At 61.1% G+C, this 22,109-nt stretch overlaps 1 protein-coding gene across 5 annotated transcripts in view; it reads left to right on the top strand.

Annotated features, from left to right (window-relative positions):
- KCNIP2 (potassium voltage-gated channel interacting protein 2) overlaps window positions 1-22,109 on the top strand; it is a 138,339-nt gene that overhangs the window by 80,929 nt on the left and 35,301 nt on the right. The gene's annotated exons all lie outside the window — the stretch shown is intronic.

Raw genomic sequence — 22,109 nt, 5'->3', positions numbered from 1 at the left:
CTTATCCCCAGTCCCAACCTGGATTCCCTGTCTCCGTCTTCCTCCTGAGCCGGCACTGGTAGGGTTGGCAGCTGGAGGAGGCTGGTGCTCCCAGAGATTCGTAGCCTTGCGCCGTTCCCATTAATAATCTCACGCCGTTTCCTTTAAGAGTGAGTATAATGGGGCTGGGGGGGTGCAGGGCACTTCACCTCGAGGGCAGTGCTCCAAGTCCATCTGGCAGGCTTTATTTTATCCCAACCTGCAGAGTCAAGCCCAGGGCACGGTCACCCAAGGCTTGCTGCCGTCCCGGGGGCCATCGGTGTGATGCGGTTGCTAGTTCTCAGCCTGGCTCCCAATAGGCAGGTGTCCACGCGGCACTCACCAACCATCAGCGCTGAGTGGCACCCTGTCTGGCAGCCTCACCAGGAGGCCTACGGGGAGGCGGCCCCCAGCTGACATCATTAAATCCTGGGAAAACCTAGGGTTCTGGGAGGAGCTGAATCCCAGCTGGAGGCCCACCAGCTCTGTCTGTCTGTCTGCCGGGAGCCTGGCTGCTCTGGCTCCTAACCATGTTCATTAGCAGGGTGCACAGCCAGCCCCCACAACCCGCCTTCACCCCGCTGGGCTGTTCCCAGCCAGAGCCCTGGGTTGAACCCGGAGAGCCTTTGCAGTGCAACCTCCCTAATGACTAAACCCCTTGGGGTGCTTTAACGAGGACAGGGCGGTGTGCAGAGAGCTCCCCAGGAACTGCGAGACCGAGAGCTTATGCAAAGCGCCATAATCATCTGCCCCCGCCCGAGCTTCCCAGCGCATCGAGCATGAGTGGGCTCAGCTGCTGAGGGAGCCCACCTTTAACACCGCGCAGATCAAGACCCCAGGTACTCTGCGGAAGTCGCATTTCCCTCCTGCAGTAAGGGGCCTGTCTTCTGGCCCTCAGCAGAGGAGACGCCCCGCAGCAGCTGTGCTGACATTAAACACTGGAGGTTTTAAAGTAATTCAACATGGAAACTAATAATTCAGTCAGCACAGCAGCTGCCATGTGATTTATCTTGTTTTTAAATGTTCTGCTGATGAGGCAGGTTGGGGTTGTGGGATACGCAGGCTAGCTAGGATTCTGTTAAAACAATGAGCCTGGATGTAGTTAGATGTTACTATTAACAATTGTCATTGTTAGGTTTCAGGGTGAACGCCCTCTTGAGTCCTGGGGCAGTTCATGCCTCTTGGAGCTGTTGTGTCTGGCTGGGGCTTGTTTGTTTGTTTTCAATGAAAAATCAAAAAAGTTTGTTTTCCAGTTTAAAACAAATCCAGTTTGTGAAAACCAACCCTCAGAACTTACTGCAAATGGATAATTCGTGTGGAAGAATGTTCAGGGTTTTGTTATTGTTGTTAGGGCAACACTGGAGCATTTCAACCAAACTGAACGTTTTCTGTGCAAGTGTTTGTTTGGTCAAAAGGCCTTTTTTTGTTTTAAAAAAAATTGACACCCCCCCCGGCAGAGAGCTTGGCTCCTGGAAGGACATTCACCACCCTCAGCTGGGAGAGCTGGAGACGCAGGGGTGAAGAGCGGCCGCTAGGAGGCTCCCTGTTGCCATTAGGGTGCAGCCCGGTGGAAAGGGGGGGACCCCTTGTTCTAGCCTCCAGCTGTGCGGGAGGGGGTGCTGAGATTTTGCCTCGTCTCCCCAGCGTGGCGCTGGGACGGGGTCCTGGTGTGGCCTCTCCAGTGGACGTCTGCCCACACTCTGCATCCCCCAGCACCAGGAGTATCCCCCCAGGCCACGGCTGGGGGCAAAGCAAACTCTGTCCTGACCAGGGGAGATTCCTTCCGTGGCCAAGCTGCTGCGGGGGCAGCCGCCTGCATCCCTCGCTGAAGGGCCATGAGGTGGAGCCAGGCGAAACCCTTCCCCCCCCCAATACCGGGGAAGAGAAGAGCAGACAAGGCAGCCTCTGTTTCTGGGCTGGCCTTTCGTTTGCAACCTCTCTGCTGGAGGAAACGCGGGCCCAGCCCATGGACTCACCAGCCACCCCGAGACCTGGCAAACTTGGACCAGCGTCGGGCTGTTCGGGGCCTTGCACTTAGGGGCCTCGTTTTGATGACAGGCTCCCAGCAGCCATTGCAAAGTATCCAGGCGTGGGGCTAAGCCAGACGCGTATTAGACAGAAGGCAAACGGAGAGCGGGAGGAAACAAGGCGGGGAAGGAAAAGGACACAGGGCTGGGGGGTGACAGTCACATCCCGGGTAGTATTTAGCTGGAGCTGCGGGAGGTGTGTGTGGGGGGTCACCTGGGGCCCCCTCTCTGGCCCAGTCTGGCCAGGATATCGCTCAGCATCAGGATGACAAAGGCCAGGAAACCAAGGGATGCTCCTTCTTCTCTCATCTTTCAGCCTGCTGGTGTCAAGGTCCATCACCTCCCCCCCCACCCCCCACCCCCGATGTCCCCAGAAGGGAGTGATGGGCGGAATAGCTTGTCCCCACATTACTGTCTCTGTCAATTAGGCCTCATTTCCGACACACCAGTTTGGGTTGATTGATTTCCACTCACACCCTGTTCTTGTCTCCCAGGCGTGAGCTCAGCGGCCTGCGTGTCTGCACTAATTCAGTCCTTCCGGGCCTTCCCCCCAGCGTCTGTTACCCGTTATTGGGCCAGCCGACGAACTCTCCCGCACTTGTCCCCGCTGGGCTCGCGAGCAGGGGACATTTGCAGGCCCAGTGATGACGAGGGGGGTGGGCCGCGGGAGCCGTGGTCTGTCTGAGCGGAGGGGCCCAGGCAGTGGACAGAACCGACCCAAGAGGGAGGATGGGATGCGTGCGGAGGGGGCGGGGGGGAAGGAGGCCACCGACATGGGGGCAGGTTATCCCCCAGCTGCTGGCCGCTGTCCAAGGCAGGACGCGGGGCTAGGCGGAGCCGGGGTCTGACCCCGGCCGGCAGTTCCGACGTTCCTAGGGCCACCGTCCTGCACCCTGACGCCCGTCTGTCTGTGTCCGTCTGTTCCCATGGCTGCACTACACCCGCGTCATGGGGCTCGCTGCTCCGGCGCCTCCTTGTGGCTCGTCTGGGGATTGGCTCTGGACCAGGCTTGCGCCCCCACTTTCAGTTACTCGCCCCGTCCTGTCTCTCTCTGGACTCGGGGTTGCTCCCGTTCCATGGCTCGGCCCTCCAGCCCGGTCACCGGAGACCTCCCCTTCCTGGGTATCCCAGTCCCCCGGGTGGCCTTCTGCTCCACGGCCCAATCCGTGCCCCTGCTCCAGGTTCCAGCCCAGGGGCCCTCTGCCCAGCGACCAGCATCTGCTCACGCAAGGACGTGGCTGCTGATTCCCTGGGCAATTTCCTACTTCTCTGTATCTTCTCCCCACCTGGGGCTCCCCCTCTCGGGGTCTTGCCAGAGTCCATGTCCCAGGTGGGATCCCAGGGCTGGCTGCCCCTAGGACTCCTCGCCAGTTCCTGTCCTCCCTGGGCGTGACTGGAGAGCTCCTCCCTGCCGCCCCCTCGTTCTGGTTTTATACCAGCTCAGCCTCATCCTCCATCCCACCTGGCCAGCCCCGACTCTCCTCCAGGTGCAGCCAGGCACAGGAGAACTGGCCCTTTTCACCGGCTCAGGCTGGGGGTGGGATGGAGACCCCACCACACCCCTGCTCGTCTCTCCCTAGGCTAGGCTACACCCCGGGCGTCGGCGTGGAGTCTAGAGGCTGTGGATGGAAGCCCGTTCCCCTGGCCTTTGCCTCTGTTCAGAACACACATGCTTGCGCCATGCGCCGGTTTGGCTGGATCAGTGTGAAAGCCCCCCTCCCCCCGAGCTCTCCCTGTGGCCGGGCTCGGAGCCCCCCAGGACAGTCAGGAGCCCCGTGCGTGGGAGACAGATGGGGAGGGAACGGTGCCCGATGCACCGAGCCAGCCTGGCACAGCTCCCCACGTGGCCAGGCTCGGAGCCCCCCAGAACAGGAAGGAGCCCCGTGCGTGGGAGACAGATGGGGAGGGAACAGTGCCCGATGCACCGAGCCAGCCTGGCACAGCTCCCCACATGGCCAGGCTCGGAGCCCCCCAGAACAGGAAGGAGCCCCGTGCGTGGGAGACAGATGGGGAGGGAACAGTGCCCGATGCACCGAGCCGCGCCAGCCCAGATCCTCCTCATTCCCACTGGTCTCGCTCTGGCGCCATCAGTGGTGCCAGCCCCGCCGGAGGCTGCAGGCAGTGAGGGGAGCGATGCCCTTTGTCGGGAGGGCGCACAGCCCAGGCGGGGCCCAGGGTTTGCAGGCCCCAATCTTGGCTCACAGCCCTTCCCTGGTTTCGTGTCCGGGGAAGCTAGTTTGGGTTCTGGCCTCGCCCTGGGGAGAGGCGGCTGTGCCCTCGGGACAGGACCACGGCCCACCATGTTCTGGTGCCAGCCCAGCCGGCTCTTCACCCTTCAGCTGGGTATTGCCTCCCAGGCTCCCCAGGGCTCTCGGGCGGGGCCGTGTCACGGCCAGATCCCCTCCTGGTGAGTGAGGGGCCTGCTGTCCTGGTGCCCCCGGTTTTGGGGGGATGGGGGGGCACGGACTGGGAAGGAATCGGCTGCTGTTCAAGCCAAGGGGGCCCCTCGGGAGGACGGGGCGGATACAGGGGTCCCCTGCATGGCGACGTGGCTCGTGTCACCGTGGCCGGCTGCCAGCTGCGTCCGGGGACAACTCGACCGTTTGCTCCCCTCGCCGCAGGTGACTCTTCGGCATTCTTGGCGTCGTTGCATCTGCTCTGGCTCCCCGGCGTGCGGCTTGTCCGCAGCTCCGGCAGCGTTAGCTGGCGCGGCTCCTAGGGCTGCTAGAACGGGGCGGGCAAACTTTTTGGCCTGAGGGCCACAGCGGGTTTCTGAAATTGTATGGAGGGCCGGTTAGGGGCAGCTGTGCCTCCCCAAACAGCCAGGCATGGCCCAGCCCCGGCCCCCGCCCTCTAGCCGACCCCCCCCCGCTTCTCCCCCCCTGACGAGCCCCCCGGGACTCCTGCCCCATCCGACCCCCCCATTCCCTGACCGCTCTCAGGGACCTCTGCCCCATCCACCCCCCTTGCTCTCGGTCCCTGACCGCCCCCGGACACTCTGCCCCTAACTTCCCCCTGCCGCCCCTTCCAACCCCCCCTCCTTCCTGACTGCCCCCCTGGAATCCCTGCCCCATCCAACCACCCCTTCTCCCTGACCGCCCCTGGACCCCTCACCCCTAACTGCCCCCTGTGACGAAGTGGGAATGTTCTTAATGTTTTCTCTGAATACTGTGTGGGTGCCTCAGTTTCCCCTAGGCATTTCTTAAGTCTCTAGGTAGTGGGATAAGGGGGTGTGATTGTCGCAGAGCCCTAGAGAGCCAGTGTGATGGTGACTGCACAGAAAATGGCCGACAGCCTGTCTCCTGGCCACTGATGGCCTGGACCCCTCCTCTGCAAGGGTGCCCACGAAAGGTGTTGGAGAACAAAGAGATCAGGTGGCCTCCTGGCCTGGGAAAAAGACAAAGGCCAGAGGAGGGGCAGGAGAGTTTCAGTTTGGAGCTGGCTGGGGAAATGGAGGGAGGCCAGATGGGGCTCTGGCCTCTCTGTCCCCCAAGATGGACCTGACAGAGGGGTCCTGGTCTCTGTACCTACAAGCTCTGTTTTAGACCGTGTTCCTGTCATCTAATCATAGCATCATGGAAGGGACCTCAGGAGGTCATCTAGTCCAACCCCCTGCTCAAAGCAGGACCAATCCTAATAAACCTTCTGTTTTACTGGCTGGCTGAGAGTCACGTCTGACTGCAGAGTTGGGGGGCAGGACCCTCTGGCTTCCCCAGGACCCCACCTGGGTGGACTCGCTGCGGGAAGCGCACGGGGGGGCAGAGGATGCTGAATGCTCCGAGGTCAGACCCAGGAAGGTGGAAGCCGGGTGAGCTGTGTGTCCTGCAGACAGTCTGCTCCCAGAAAGGTGACTTCCCCAGAGTCCTGACTGGCTTCATGGGAGCAGTTCCAGAGCATTGCCCAGGGACCCCGTGACAACTGGTGGGAGCGGTGGGATCTACTACACCCCGTGGATGGCGCTTCTTGCAGTAAGTGACTGGGGAGCAGTAAAACGAAGGGGGATTAACAAGGACCAGGTGTGCTGAAGGCTCAGGGAGGAGCGGTTTCAGGGGGCGAAGGAGCTACGCTTAACCCCTGGGAGTGTGTGACCAGCGAGAAGGACTGTTGCAGTAACGGGGTCCCCCTGGGGAATGCAGTGAGCAGTCTCAGGGGCGGAGGAGTCTGCGGCTCGACCCTGGGAGAGAGGTGGTGATCTGGAGAAGGGCTGGCACGCTAGGGGTTCTTCCTGGAAACCGTGGGGCGCTGAGAGCACACAGGCCTGTGAATCCACAACAACTTGGGAACAGCAAAGTGATGGGCTGTCACCATCTCCCTCAGTTGGCACCTTTGCAGGGGAGGGGCCCAGGCCATCAGGAGACAGGGTGTCGGCCATTCTCTGTGCAGACACCATCACACTGGCCCTCTCGGGCTCTGTAACAATCACACCCCCTTATCCCACCACCTAGATACTTAAGAAATGCCTTGGGGAAACTGAGGCACCCACACAGTATTCAGAGAAAACATTAAGAACATTCCCACTTCGTCACATCCCCCACACACCCCTCTCCTTCCTGACTGCCCAACCCCAGGGCCCCTGCCCCATCCACCCCCCTGCTCCCTGTCCCCTGACCACCCCCTGCCTCTCCATCTAACCCCTCCTCTCCTGCCTGACTGACCACCCCAAACCCTATCCATGCCCCTGACCGCCCCCCCAAACTCCCCTGCCCTCTATCCAACCCCCCCGCCCCCGCTCCCTGCCCCCTTACCGCGCTGCCTGGAATACCGGTGACTGGCGGTGCGGCTTCACCAGGACAGGCAGCCGCGCCGCACAGCACAGAGCACCGACTCAGGCCGGGCTCTGCAGTCCCGCTCCTCAGAGCATTGCGCCATGTGGCAGTGTGGCTGCGGGGGAGGGAGAACAGCAGGAGGGGGGCCGGGGGCGAGAGTCCCGGGCCAGGAGCTCAGGGGCCGGGCAGGACGGTCCCGCGGGCTGGATGTGGCCCGTGGGTCATAGTTTGCCCACATCTGTGCTAGAGGGTGGCCCTACGGTCCGACCCCCCCGCCTACGACGTGCTCGCAAAGCCCTGGGAAATGCAGGGATCATGCTGAACTTTTCTGCTCCCTGCTTCCTTCGCCGTGAACCCCATCCTGCCAGGGATGTGATTTCCTCCTGGCACCGCGGGAGGGTGGGGGAGAGAGTGGAACTGAATTTCCAGGCCAGGGGCAGGTGCCAGATGATTCTCCCCCAGCCCTGCCTGCGGGGGCTGGGTTAGCCCATCTGTCTGTCTAGATTCCCAGGCTGTAGGAGGGGGAGAGATTCTGGGAGCAGATGCTTCTTCCTATTGCATGAGTCAGGACTCTCCTCTGCAGGCCAAGTATGTGTGTGTTTAAATCGATGTAACACCGCCTGAGAGCAGGCATCCAAGGGAGCAGCCTGGCGGGTGCTGCCCTGACAGCCCAGGGAGTGAGGCGGAGCCCTGCCCGGGCACATCCTGCCATTCCACTGACTGTGCCCGGTGGGATGGAGGGAGGGGGCTTGCCCAGAGCTTGCAGCGAAGCAGGGGATTTGCTGTGTCAGTCACGCAGCCGGGCAGGGTGCATGGTGGCACTGTGTGCTCCAGACAGGGAGGCGGAGCCTGCCCCCCAGGAGCCGACAGGCCTTTGGCATGGATCCAGCACAAAGGGGTGAATCGCCGGCTCTCCAGGCTCAGGGAGGGCAGGCGGGGAGGCTGTTCCGCTCAGAGGGGGCAGCAGGAGCCGGAGCGCCTTCCTGCTGCTGTTTGCATGGAGCTTTGCGTTGCCCATCTGCATTTGGGGTGTTCCCAGGACTGGATACGGGGGCCTCTGCCGGGCCCTGACCCGCCCCCACGGGGTCCTGGTGGCAGGACTGAATAGGGGCTGTTCGCAGGACTCTGTGGGCTCCAGCAGGCGTGTGGGCAGGGCACTGAGTCTGCCTGGCAGCAGGGCCCCAGCCCGGTGTTTGTCAGAGCCGAGGGGGCAGGCTGCAGCTGCAACGGCCTCTGGTTAGATCTCAGCCAGCCAGGTACCACCTTCAGCGAGTTTGGACACTTTCCATCCCACCCCTGCACAGTTGGCCACAGCCGGGGTTGATGGAACTGTAAGGAGAGGCCAAAGACTGCAACAGCAAGGGGGCTGCGGGTTGGAAGTGAGGGGCACTGGCAGAGGTGGGAGGGGGGCAAGGACTGGGCTAGCAGGGGGCTGCGGGTCGGGATTTAGGAGCATTAGCAGAGCTGTCGGGGGCTGGGCTAGCTGGGAGCTTCGGGTCGGGAGTGAGGAGCATTAGCAGAGCTGTCGGGAGCTGGGCTAGCTGGGGGCTGCGGGTCGGGAGTGAGGGGCACCGACAGAGCTGTGGGCAGGGGGAGCTCAGAAGGGGCTGCAGGCTGGGAAATGTTCCATCCGTGACCCGGGAGGGCGCTTTTCGGCCAGGGCCTGACTGCCGCACCCTGCATGGGGCCAGGGTGGAGCCAGCCTGGGGAGGGGGCCGTTTTCTGGCCCCATAGACCGGCCACCCCACTCAGTGACGTGTGGAGAAAGGGTGCCCCCTTGTGGTGATAAATTTGAATTGCAACATTGCAAAGAGTGGGGGGGCCCCCCGTGGCATGGGGGATTCTGTATTAGCCCCGTCTGGGCAGACACAGCGGAGCTGGTCGCAGAACTAAACATTCATGGCAGCTTAGGTACAAGGGTCATGACTTGATCGCACGTCTACTGTGCAAACAGAGTAAAGGCCGGACCAGCGACAGACAGACTTGTTGCTTTAGAGGAGCCAGTTTCACAAAGCTCCAAACAATTATGAGCCAGACCAGCTGGGAAGCAGAATTTAATCAGAAAAATGTGACTGATTGTTGGGAATTGTTTAAGAACACTTTGCCAGATGCCCCGAAAGCCACGATCGAGGGAGAAGGGTGTACTGGTTAAAGGGGACCAGTTTTAGAGGTAGGATTACCATATTTCAGGTTCCCCAAAAGAGGACATTGAGGGGGAAGGGGGAGCTGGATGGAGGGTACAGTTAGGGGAGCTGGAGGGGGTACCTGCGGCAGGGGTACTCACTGGAGGTGGGGACGGGCAGTGTCACTCCCTGTCACAGTAGCAGGGCGGCTGGCACAAGCCCGGGATGCAGCGACAGCCATCATTCAGCTCCTCCCTGTAGAACCCCCTCCCCAAGGCTAGGAGCCAGGACCTGGGTGGGTGGGATCCAGTAGCTGTAGCTGCAGGGGAATGAACCAATCAGCTGCTGATACAGAGGAGGGACCAATCGGAAGTGGACCAATCGAGGCTCTTTCTGAGTTGCAGCGTCTGCTCTAAAAAAATCCCAGACGCTGCCTGTTATTTGAAAAATCCACCCAGATGGAGGATGGAGCCTCAAAAAAGAGGCAATGTCTGGGAAAACCCGGACGCATGGTAACCCTATTTAGAGGGGAAGTGAAGGAAGCTATAAAATCTCTCTCTCTCATTATATATATATATATATAATGAGAGAGAGAGAGAGAACAAATGGAAGCAAGGGGAAGTTGATAGTAATGAATATAAATCAGAAGCTAGGAGTTGTAGAAAATTGATAAGGGAAGCAAAGGGACACAAAGAACTCTATGGCCCGCAGAGGACGTTTTAAAGTGTATTAGGAACAAAAAGAATCCTGACAATGGTATTGGTCTATTCCTAGATGGAAATGGTAGAATTATCAATGATAATGCAGAAAAGCCAGAAGTGTTCAATCAATATTTCTGTTCTGTATGTGGGGAAAAAACAGATGATGTATTCATCACATGATAACAGTCTTTCTACCTCACTAGTATCTCAGGAGGATGTTAAACAGAAGCTACTAAAGTCAGACATTTTTGAATCTCAGCTGGTCCAAGAGTTTTAGAAGAGCCACCAAAAGTTTTGGAGGAGCTCACTGGACTGTTAATGTTGGTTTTCAATAGTCTTGGAACCCTGGGAAAGTTCCAGACAACTAGAAGAAAGCTAATATTTAAAAAGGGTAAATGGGATGACCCAGGTAATTATAAGCCTGTCAGTCTGAAACTGATCCTGCGTAAGATGATGGAGTGACTGATACAGAACTCGATTAATAAAGAATTAAAGAAGGGTAATGTAATTAATGCTAATCAACATGGGCTTATGGAAAATAGGTTCTGTCAAAGTAACTTGGTATCTGTTTCTGATGAGATTACAAGTTTGGTGGATAAGGGTGATAGTATTGACGTACTAGACTGTGTAAGGCGTTCGACTTGGTACCGCACAAGATTTTGGTTACAAATCTTAGAACAATATAAAATGACCATGGCCCTCATTAACTGGATGAAAAGCTGGCCAGCTGTGAGGCCTCAAAATGAAACTGTAAACGGGAACTCCCCATCGAAGGGGTGCATTTCTAGTGGGGTTCTGCGGGGACAGATTCGTGGCCCTATGCTAATTAACACATTTTTATTAATGATCTATGCCATGGGGTTGTAACCATGTTGGTCCCAGGACATTAGAGGGGCAAGGTGGGTGAGGTAATAGCTTTTATTGGACCACTTCTGGTGGTGAACGGGACAAGCTTTTGAGCTTACACAGAGCTCTTCCTTTGGTCTCAGACACGTACTCCGAGTGTCACAGCTAAATATCAGGTGGAACAGACTATTTAGCGTAAGGAGTTAACACACATTTCAAGGGACCATTCCAGGTGAAATGGCACATTAACATCCCTCAGGTCATTGTGTGGGGGAAGTTGGGGATGTGGGGCTAGTGGGTTACAGATTGTTATAATGGGCCATACATCCAGTGTCTCTATTAATCCATGACTTTTAGTGTCTAGCAAAGTTATGAATGTAAGCTCCCAGGCTCCTCTCTTGAAGATGTTGTGCAGGTTTCCTCAGAGGATGAGGACTGAGAGGTCAGATATGGAGTGATCACCTTGTGAAAAGTGTTCGCCCACAGGTGTCTTTTATCATTTTTCTGTGAGAGCTCATCTGAGAGTGATTGTCTGGTTTCACCCACATAGTTGCTATTGGGGTGTTTGGTGCAGTGGATGAGGTACAACACCGGTTGTGACAGGCATATCTTGAAAGGTGTGTAGTTGGGGTGTTGATCATCATAGCAGCAGAGATACGTCAACAGGGTTTGCATCTGCTGTTCTGGCAGGGTCTGGTTCCGCTTTGAGTCGGTGTCTCCTGGTCTCTGAGGAGCTTACTTCTGATGATGAGCTTGAAGAGACTGAGGGAGTTGTCTGAAGGTCGGATGCGGGAGTTCAGGATAATGTCTTTCAGGATGTCGTCCCCATCGAGTATGGGTTGTAACTGTTTGATATCCCATGTGGGTTGCAGTGTGGGGTGGTAGGTGAGAATTAGGGATGTGCGGTCAGAGGTGGCTTTATTTCTGTTATTGAAGCAGGTTCTCTCAGGGTATTTGGGTAGCCCATTTCATGATGTGATCTACTTCTCTGGTGGTGTCTTTGTTTGGTGAAGGCGGTTTACGTGTGTATCCAGGACTTTCTCCTCGGAGCATGTTCTGTGGTGTCTGAGTGCCTGGCTGTAGATAACCGATTTCTCGGTGTGTTTGGAGTGGTTACTGGACCTGTGAAGGTAGGTGTGGCGATCCATGGGCTTCTTATATCCACAGTAACTCCCCACTTAACGTCCTCTCGCTTAACGTTTCGCTCTTACGTCCCTGCTCAATTACAGAACATGCTCTGTTTAAAGTTATGCAATGCTTCGCTATAATGTCGTTTGGCTGCCTGCTTTGTCCACAGCTGGCATCCCCACTATCAGCTCCCCTCCGGTCCCTCCACAGGCCTCCCGCCCGCCGGCAGACCCTGCGGATCAGCACCCTCCTGCTCCTCACCCGCCTGCTGCCCGCGGCAAGCAGCTGGCTTGCGGGGCTCACGGGGGAGGAGCGAGGACGTGATGTGCGGAGTAAAGGGTGGGGGGGGAGAAGAGGCGGGTTAAGGGTGGGGGTTTGGGGGCAGGGATGGGGCGGGCGGGCCGAGGGTTGAGCCCCCCGCCCCCGGTGCTCGCAGAGTAGGGGAAGCTGCCGCTGGTGCTGTGCAACGAGCTTCTCCTACCTGCAGCACCTTCCGCCTCCTTGCCTGCCTCCTTGTCCCCAGGGCCGGGGGGCTGGGCCTGTGTGGGGTAAGACGGGGGCACCTCCCACTGTAGGACTGGACTGTACGGCAAAAAAAATTCCCTGGACCCTAACCCCCCCATTTCCAGTCATTCTGATGGGGCGATTGGATTCGCTTAACATCGTTTCGCTTAGAGTCGCATTTTTCAGGACTATAACTCCATCGTTACGTGTCGTTGCCTGGAGGGTTCGATTGCTGGAGCAGATTGTGATAGCCGGGACGTTGATGCTGGGGGTGTCTGTGTGTGCGTGCACACTGTAGACAGAGTTTAATGGATGGGTGCTGGTGGAAATCTGTGAGCGGGGTTTGGTCGTCTGTCCAGGGGATGAGAATATCTTGGCTGTCGCTCAGGTGTCTCGCTGGTTTTGGGGTGCATTTGTCCAGAGGTGGCCCGTGAAGAGGTCAACACTCCGGGGAGCCATCCTAGCACCCAGGGCTGCTCCCGTGGTTTGGCTGGGTCATGGCAGGTGGCTCCCGGCCCAGCCACGGCTGCTCTCTAGCAAAGCCGCTTCTCAGCAGCCAGCCGGGTCCTGCCGCCCAAAGTCACCGCGACCTCGGGCACCCACCAGCCCTGCCCCCCGGCCCCACTCCCTGCTGGGGGGAGTTGATCCCCTTCAGCGAAAAGAAGAATCAGCCTGAACATTCACCCCATACTAGCCATGACCTGCTCCCGCACCAACTCTCCCCACCCCAGCCCGACCCAGCCCCACTGTTCCCCTGAACCCTTCAGCTCGAGATGCAGCCAGACCTGTGTTAAACTGGGCCCTGATCCTTTAGAGACTTGCCCTCTCTGCTGCCTGGGGGAAGGGTGACCCTGTGCCTACAGCACCAGCCTGGGAGCCAGGACTCCTGGGTTCCATCCCACACGGGGTGATTCTGGCCGAGGAGCCACGTCCCTGCTCCATGCCTCAGTTTCCCCCGCAGTTAGATGGGGACAATAGCCCCGAGGCTGGTTCCATGCCCGCTCTGCCATGCCTCGAGCTCTGTGGCGGCCATGGAAATGCCGAGCGTCGGTCTTGCCGCACCCACCTGCCTTGCTCTGGCCATCGCTTGGCAGGAAACGCTCCCGGATCCCAGAGCAGGGTCCATCCCCTGCCAGGGGCTGGGCCCGGTGGGTCAGTGTCTAGTGCAGGCAGAGGTGGCCAGGGCAGTCGGGCTGCAGGGTGGACTGGGGAGGTTCAAGGGGCTGGATTGTGAGCCCCAGGGGCTGACTCCTCTCCCTAGAGCTGAGCCAACGTGGGTGGCAGCTGGTCTGGTCTCCCCCCTCCCCCCACCCCTGGCTCCTGCCCTGCCCCGGCCTTGGGTCTGCAAGGCCCAGTCCCTCTGTGGCCTCTGCTAAGGGGCTACTGGTGCCACGTGTGATGAGAGGCTTTGGTCACAGCCACAAAGAACAGGACCCGCCAAACAGCCAGCAAATGGGAATTCCGGGGCTCACTATCCACTCGGGCGGGGACAGAGAGGAGTGGGAGGAGGACAGTCCTGTGTCTCACAGCCAACCCCCTGGAGGGTGGCTCCTTTCACCTGTGGAACTCACTGCTGCAGGACCATAGCGAGGCAGAGGGAGCCAGGCAGTCGGGCGACCAAAGCAAAGGAGCGTTAGTGTCAATGGCTGCAAAGCCAGGTGCATTCTGGGAGCGGAGTCCTGCAGCGGGGGTGGCGTGGCCGGCCAGCTGACCCGCTGCTCTGTTCTGATGCAGCCGGAGCAGGACACTGTGAGTGCCCAGCCCAGAGCGGCAGTCGCTCCCCTCCCTCGCGCTCTGCTGGTTGGGGCCGTGTGGGGATCTAGCCAGGACGGTGCAGGCTCTGGTGAGCTGGGGCCTTTGCACTGGGCACCGGCTGTGAGCCCCAGGCGAGTTCAGGTGACCCCCGGAGCAGGGCAGGAGTCTGGCTTTTGTTTGCAGCGGAACTGGGGGCTTTGGAGGCCTGTCTGACACACACTAACTGCGGGGGGGGGGAGGCAAGGCAAGAGGGGAGAAGGGTGCAGACCCCCCCTCCCCAAACTGTCCCTATACCCCCTGCATGCAGGCTGGCACAGTCCTGGCCCCCCAGCCTAGGTGGCACCCCTCTGCCATGTGGCATGTTGCTCTCCTCCCAGGCTATGCCAGGCATCTTGAGGGCAGGCATCAGGCTGAGGATGGTGCCGGGGGGTCCACGGCCCCCCACCCCAATGGCTGGCTGGGAGCAGCACTTTGGGGGGGCACAGAGGATGTAGCGGAGCCGTTCCTCCCTGTGGATGTTTAACCCAGTGTCCCCGGAGGGGAGCTGAGATCCTCTTAATATCTGTGGCCCGTTTGCTTAGCAACCACATTAAGCAAATCGATGGAGGTGGTGTCATTGGAATGGGAGGGCATGGCTCCCCCCACCCCCCGCACTCCTCCTTCGGCGATGCCTCCCTCCCTCTCTACTCTCACACGTCCTCTAGCCCCGCTCCAGCAAGGTGGACAGATGCTTTGGGCTGCCTAGGACCGGCCAACTCGGCGCCCGGCTCCCCAGGCGCCCCCTGCCCGGCACAGTGGGGTACCCCCGCCGTGGGGTTCTGGACGGCAGGGGCTGGTCCGGTGCCGGATGGCGGGGGCCCCCCAGGAGGAGGGGTGAAGGCTGATGCCCCCGCGGCAGGGCTGGCGGCTCCTTGGAGATGCGTGTCCCGGCGGTCGTGGTGTCTGGCTGATCGGGGCGCCGGGGGAGCGAGCCGGTCGGGGGGTGGGGGGGCCATGCCCTGAGCTCCCCTCACCATGAACCTGGAAGGGCTGGAGATGATCGCCGTGCTGGTGGTGCTGGTTCTGTTTGTCAAGGTGCTGGAGCAGTTCGGCCTCTTTGAACCTGTCTCCTTGGAAGGTAACGCGGCGGGGGCAGCGCTGGGGTACGGCCCAGCCTGGGCTAGAGAAACCCACCGGCCACTCGGTGCCTCGCGGGAGGGACGATGGGGTGAGCTGGGGACAGCCTGAACAGCCAGGGCTCTGTCCGGTGCCTCAGCTTGCCAGCCAGGGTCTGGCAGTGCCGAGCAGTTCGCGAGGTGCCCAAGCCCCTCGGTGCCCCGGGGCTGGACGTTGGCTTGAGCCCCCAGGAGAAGGCAAGGGGCTCCCTGCTCTGAGGGCCGGAAGCTCACAGTCCAGAGCAGGGCGAGACCCTGCGCCCCACGGGCAGGGCCCCAGTGCAGACGGGCCCTCAGACAGATCCCCGCCAGAGTCATGGCAAAGGCAGGAATTGCCAGCAGGGACTGAAGGGTGAGGGCCTGGGCTAGCGAACCGTCGGTCTGCCCCGGCTGGGGCTGGTGTCTGTGCCCGCGCGGGTGATAGGGTCGTGTGGCTGTGTGAGGGATGCGTTTCGGGTGCCTGGGGGAGGGTGGAGAGTCCCGAACCCTGTAGCCAGCCTGCGCCAGGCCCTGGGGATGCTGCCCTGCCCCGGGCAGGACGGGCGAGGTGGGGCGAGCTGGGCTGCGGGTGTCTAGCTGCTCAGTGATCTCTGGGGGTGGGGGTGGAAGGAGCGGGGGGCTGGGCTCTCTCTAAGGCCTCTTTGAGTTCAGGGTGACCTGCAGCGGTGGGGTGACCCAGAGCCCCATACAGGATTACTTCCCACAATCTGCTTCCCAGGGTGACGCCCTCTGGCAGTGGGGCTCCTCCCCCAGGTCCGGCCCTGCGGCCCCCCAGAGCCCGGAGTACACTGATGTGTAGACACATGGACCATAGTCACCGCGCTGGCACCAATGCGGCCTCAGGGCAGAGCGTAGGGGTGTGGAGGGCTGGTTACGGCTTGTGAGTGAGACCCCCCTTCCCTCCTCTGGGTGCATTCGGAACTGCTCTGCTGTGTGTCCTAGCCCCTGCGTGCTGGTGGGAGTCCTCAATGTAGGCGGGCTGCGGGAGCAGGGGGGGGTCTGAGCTCTGTACTTGGTGACCCCATGGAGCTGTGAGTGAGCCAGGAGCAGGGGCGGGAGCATGTGATACACCCCACCCCCAGTAGGTGTGAGGAGCCCGGCCCCACCAGAGGACCCTGACGAGCTGTGTCCAGTCCTGGTGGACGATCAATGGACAGGCTTCCTCACCCAGCATAACGCCGGCCTGCGGAACTCACTGCCACAGGAGCCTCACTGCACCCAGTCCTGCAGCTGGGGCTTGCCAAGGGTGGCAGCCAGTGTTGGTAGCTGCCCCAGGGTTGAGAATGGGTGTCAAGGAGTGGGCACTGCCAGAGACGGGCCCTTGGGCCTGAGCCAGTCCAGCTGCTCTGCTTTGCCATGGCAGGCAGTGGGGTGCCAGGCTCGGCTAATGGTCTAGATGGTGGGGGGTGGGTGCCAGGCTGGCTGGGCTAATGGTTCTGTAGGCGCCCAGAGTTTTTTGTAGTTTGGGCTACCTCCCAAGCTCTGGCTCAGCTGCCTGCAGCTGTGACCCGGCCAGGGTTGTGTCTGGGACGTTCCTCCCCATCCAGCCGCCCCGCAGGCTCGGGCTGGGTGGGAGCAGCTAGCCGTGCTGCAGAGATGTTCCAGGCTAGTCCTGTCTCAGTGGCACATGCCCCCCCCTTGTGCCAGCCTCGGGGGCTCTGTGCAGAGCCCCGCACCAGCTAGGCATCCCGTGGGGCCACAGCCCCCTGCCAAGCCTGACTCCCCCCCTGCTTTCCCCGCAGGTACATGGAGCGGGCTGAGGGGTGTCCTTTGCCGGGGTGGGCGGCTTAGAACAGCCGCTCTCTGCGGGCCGGAAGCCATCTAGTATTTCCCTCTAACCCGCTCAATCCGCCCGCATGGCCCCTGCTAGCAACACACAGCACTTCCTGATGGGCATCTCCAGCACAGAGCGGGGCAGCAGCTGGCCCCTGGTCACGCAGCAAGTCGGGCGGAGCTGGGGAGAGAACCCAGGAGTCCTGCCGCCCACTAGCCATAAGCCCAGGTCTTTCCTGGTGCCTTCAGAGCAGCGGGGGACCCCTTCTGCCCCCCATGTGCTGGCTGTCGCCATTATCAACCGCAGGGGACTCAGAGCTGGGTAGGGCACGGGGGGACTGGCTGGAGGGACGTGCCGGGGCCACAGAGATCCTGCAAAACCTTTATGGGGAATTCTGCCCCCCCCCGATTTACTGTGGGGGTCTGTAGTTTTAAGGGGCACAGAATCACATGCCTCTGGGAGTGGACGACTGGGCAGCCTTGCTGAGAGTGGGGGCTCTGCGCCCCGTAGCCTGGAAGGGGGGATAAAGGTGGGCCCCGAGGCAGAGCTGCAGGGTCCCCCCGTGGGGCAGGTGTGGCATGGACAGGGAGCCCCGGCTGGTGGAAACTCCCCACCCCTTGCCATCTGGGAGCGGCTGGCTGAGCCAAACTGAGCCCGCTCCCTGTGTGACGGGCACTGGGTGTACCCTGCTCACCCCCATGGGGAGCTAGCACCGAGCCCTGCCCCCACTCAGGTCCTTGCAGCCAAACAGGGCCCCATGTCCACATCCACCCCTGCCCTGGTGCTGATCTGGCCACCCCAGCAGCAGGTCTCATCTCCTCTCCAGACCAGCCCCTGGAGGGCGACAGTGAGTCTCCGGTTAAATCCTTTCGCCGCCCGCGGCCCCTCAGTGCGGCTTCGCCTGCTGCTCCAGTCTGACCCAGCCCTAGACCTCTTCCTGTCCCTTCCCAGCTCTGCTGATGACCCCATGGGCTCCCCCAGCCCCCTGACAATTTCAGCCCTGGACTCCACCCCCCAGCTCTGCCAGGGTCCCTCCATCCCGACCTGCAGCCCCGCCAGGTCAGTATCACCATCTCCATGGGGAAACTGAGGCATGGGGGGTGGAGCCTGCTCATGGTCACTCGGCGAGTCTGGGCCAGGGCTGGAAATAGAACCCAGGAGTCCTGGTTCCCCATCCTGGATTTGATTTCTATGGATGAAGCCACCCTGACTCCACATGGTGGAGCTGGAGGGAGTGAAGGGGGCGGGGGGGCTGGTTATTAACAGTGAGTTGCACGGGAGGGGGGGAGCCATGTTCTCGGCCGGACGCCCAAACCCTGGAGTTTCGGCACCAAAGTCATAGCATCGATCGCTGGCTGCTCCGCATTGCGATAGCCGGGGCTGGAATGAAGGCTCCGGGGTGCTGGGCGGGCAGCTTCTCTTGTGTTCCCTGCCTCCTCCCCACCTCCCCGCCCCAACTCAAGCAGGTCGCCGTGGGGTGGGGGTTGCACTAAGGGTCCTCAGCCCCCTGCCTACACCTCCCTGCATCTGGCCTAGCCAAGGGGGCCATGCCCTGGGCAAAGCCTCTTCCTGTCCCCGTGAGGATAGGAGGTGATGTCCCCATGATGGTGTCCCCATGGCGACAGGAGGTGGTGTCCCCATGGCGATAGGAGGGGGGTACCCACCAGCCCTAGGGCAGTAGCTGAGAGCTCTGCTGTCCCTGTCAGGCATCGGAACCCTCCCGCGGCTGGTGGGGAGCTGACCTAGCCCCACGGGGCTGTTCTCCCGCCCCCGTGTGTGGCTGGGGAATTCCCCGCCTTGGCTGAACCTGGCTCTTCAGGGGGCAGGGCCCTCTGCCGTGATGGGGCTGCCGATTGCCCCTTGCACCCATGCAGGGAAGGGTGGTAGCTGCATAGGGGCCCAAAGCTGGCCCACGCCCCACGGTCCTACCCTGGCCTGGGATTGCTCCCTGCCCTGGGCACGTCTCCGGCTGGGCCAGGGAGCGAGGGGCAGCGAGCGGCGTGATGGCGTTCCCCTGAAGGGCAGGCTCCCACCCCCGCCCCCCGCCGGTGAATTGGCTGCCACTGGGGATCAAGTCTCCAGAGGTGGATCTTGGAGGGCAGAGGGGGCCATGCCATTGGTGCAGGCATGTTTGCTACAGGCCCCCACCCATTCCCCCGGTGCTGAATGGCTCCCCGCTTGCCCCCGGGGGGAGGGAAAGGAACCTGCAGCTGCAGGCCTGGCCCCAGGGCTTAATTTGTGCCAGGGCTAGCCAGGCTGAGCCCCGGCACCTCCGGGCCTGGCAGGTCAGAGCCCCGGCCCCCCAAGCTTGCCATGTCAGGTGCAAAAATAAAAATATTGCAGTCCGGGGGGGGGGCACCCCAATGCCCCTCCGCAAGTCCAAGGCCTGTCGAGTGCCCCCTGCTGCTCCATCTCCGAGCTGCCCCTGCCTTCCCCAGCAGCAGGCGCCAGGAACCGGCAGGCGCACGGCCACTTATATCTGTCCCCAGGGAGGAATTTCCACTCCTCTCCTCGAGCAAATTTTCCTGTCCCCGGCATTTCCCCCCTGCCCCCCCGCTGGCTGCCTCCCCCCATGTGTTATTTACGAGCCCTGCCAGGGCTTCGCTGTGACCACAGAGCCCGGCTGCCTCACATTGGCGGGTGAAATAACACAGCTAATGGCTTCAGGCTGCTAATGGAGTGCCAGGGCCCTGCCATCCCCTCTGGCTGATCGATGCAGCCGTCCCTGCTCCCGCCCCATCCCTGCAGGCATGCTGAGCTGGCACCACTCCCCCCCCGCCCCTGTGGGCCAAAAGCGCCCGATGCTGAGCTAGGGCATCAGGGCTTGGAGCTGGGATCCTGTTCTGCTCCCCCTCCCCCTCCGTCCCCGAAAGTTGGGAGCCAGAGCTCCTGTGAGCCGCCTGTGGGTGCCTGGGATGCAGACAGCGATCTGTTAGTGTGGCTGGGGTATGGGCTTGGCCTTGTGAGGACCTGAGTGGGACATTCCAATGGGGCTCTTAATCAGCTGCCGCCTTCCAGCTCAGAGGTGGCTACCTGTCAGTGGTGGGTATCTTATGGATGGAGCTCAGCAGATGGACGCAGGCACTGCCCAGTCCGCTCATGGGCTCAGGGTATGACTCTTGTGCACCACACCCAATGAACGTGCAAGCTGTTGTTTCTGTGAGCGGGGTTGGGATGGGGGATGTTACGTTTCAGATCCACAGAGTACTGGAGCTGCCGGGTCTCATGTGGGGTTGTCTCCCTGTGCCTTGAGCCCGTGGGGCTGGGCATGCATTCAGTGCCAGGCACCTTTGGCCAGTCGGACTGCACCGTGCACCCCAGGCAGCTGGTTTGTCCAAAGGGGTGCCCCTCCCCCTATCTCGATGACCGGGGTGCACGCTGTGCTGTGAACCGCCCCCTCCCCAAGGTGGTCTTCCCCCAGGGAAGAGGCGCGTTTTGCGACAGGCCCCCGTCCGCGCCGCAGGGGAGCCTGGGCTGTGATGATCCCCGTGACAGCCGGCCGCTCTCAGTCAACGTGTCCGTCCCCAGCCGGGCCCACCTGCGGCCGTCGGGAGCAATCTGCCGGTCGGTGCCCTCCACACCCACAGCCGGAGGGTGGGGGATTCTCTGGGGCTGGGCCGGTGACGCTGGGGGGCCGGGGCGGGGGCAGGGGGGGCAGACAGCTGCACTGGAAGGCTCTGGCCTGCGTCTCTGCAGATTCAAACAGGGCCACAAATTGGGACCAGCAACTTCTGGGTGCTTAGCCAGAGCGCTCCATGGGGGCGACCCCGGGCTGGGCTAGGACCTCTGGTTAGTGTCAGAGCGCAGCAGGGCCATGGCCAGAGACGGGGGACCCCGGCCCAGCGCAGCGCAAGATGGGAAACTCGGGACAGCTCCCTGTGAGCCAGGCACCGGGCTGGGGAGACAGCCGGGCCCGCCAGCCGGGGCCTTCACCGCTCGCTCCTTGGGAAGCCACAAGTGTGGAACAAGCCCCTGCAGCGAGCCTGTCCATCTGTCCGTCCGGCTGATACTCATGCCCCTCCCCTTGCAGGGCCCCCACCCTCCTGGGCTTTTGATGTCCCTGTTATCGGGTGCTAGTGCCAGGCTCAGAGGCGGGGGGGGCGCGTCCTGGTTTTGATCTGGGAGCTTGACTCGTTAGTGATGTTAATTAACTGGTGCAGGATTAAATGACACCCCCCACCATGCCCCAGGGAGGGGAAGGGGCTGCTCTAAAGTGCTGTCCAATATGGGCTGGCCCCTCTGTGGGGAGAGTCGCTGGCTCCGGCTCCGGGGGGGCCATGCCATACACACCCCATCCCCAGGCTAGGTCTAGACTGGGGCAGTGGCTCGAGCTGGCGAAATGTTGTAACTAACCTGGACTTACAGCGAGTTTAGACGCAGGGCAGCACCTTTCATCGTGACCCAGCTCCACCGGGGCTACCCTGCAGGCAATTCCAGGGTCTGAAAAGAACTGTGCCCCCCGCCCCCGCCAGCCCTCCGAAGGGGTGAGGTGCCAATGGGGCATCTGTTTTCCGGCTAAGCGGGGAGCCTGCCGTTCGTGGTGCACGCAGACAGATCACACGTTTCACCGGCGGATGCAGCTGGGCGGTGTCAGACCCATCGCTCTGGCCTTGCCTGGCTCTGATTCTTAACTGGGCAGCCCGAACACGGCATAAGGTCACTTCTGCCACAGGAGAGGCAGTGCGGCCTAGTGGACGGGGCACGGCCCTGGCGCCTGGCAGCTCCCAATCCCTGCTCTGCCATTGGCCTGCTAGGTGACTTCGGGAAATTCGTTGCACCGCTATGTGCCTCAGTTTCCCCATCTACAAAATAGGAATAATATCAACCTCCTTTGTGCTCTGTAGATACTCGAGAAAGGGCAGGGCCTGCTTAAGCACTACGGAGCTTTGTCTGTGTGGCGTGGCTGGCAGTGCCACCATCACGACTGCCTGCTAATGGCCACTGCCGGATGCTTCTGAGAGAGGCAGGATGCGCCTGGCTGAACCAAACTCCCCCCTTGAGGGGGGCTGTTTCTTCCTGACTCCCAGCTGGTATGCCGCTCGTGCCCTTGTAGTCTCATGTATATCGCTGCCCTGCCCGTTAGCTAGCTTGCCTGGCACTCGGCAGCTCCTCTTTGATTGCCAGCCGGAGCTGATTGCCACAGCTCTGGCTGGCAATCCGTGCCGGAGCTGGGGCAGCGGAGAGACCCATGAATCATTTACAGTGCGTCGGCCGGCTGCCCGACCCTACCCTGTGCCCGCGGCCCCTACCCCTGCGCGTTCCCACGGGAGATCTGCACACTCACCCCCGGAGAGAGTTCGGCGTGCCCGGGCA

Source organism: Natator depressus, chromosome 7, assembly GCF_965152275.1.
Source record: "Natator depressus isolate rNatDep1 chromosome 7, rNatDep2.hap1, whole genome shotgun sequence".
NCBI lineage: Eukaryota > Metazoa > Chordata > Testudines > Cheloniidae > Natator > Natator depressus.
The sequence above is the reverse complement of the archived record's forward strand: the minus strand, read 5'-3'. Positions and strand labels throughout refer to the sequence as shown.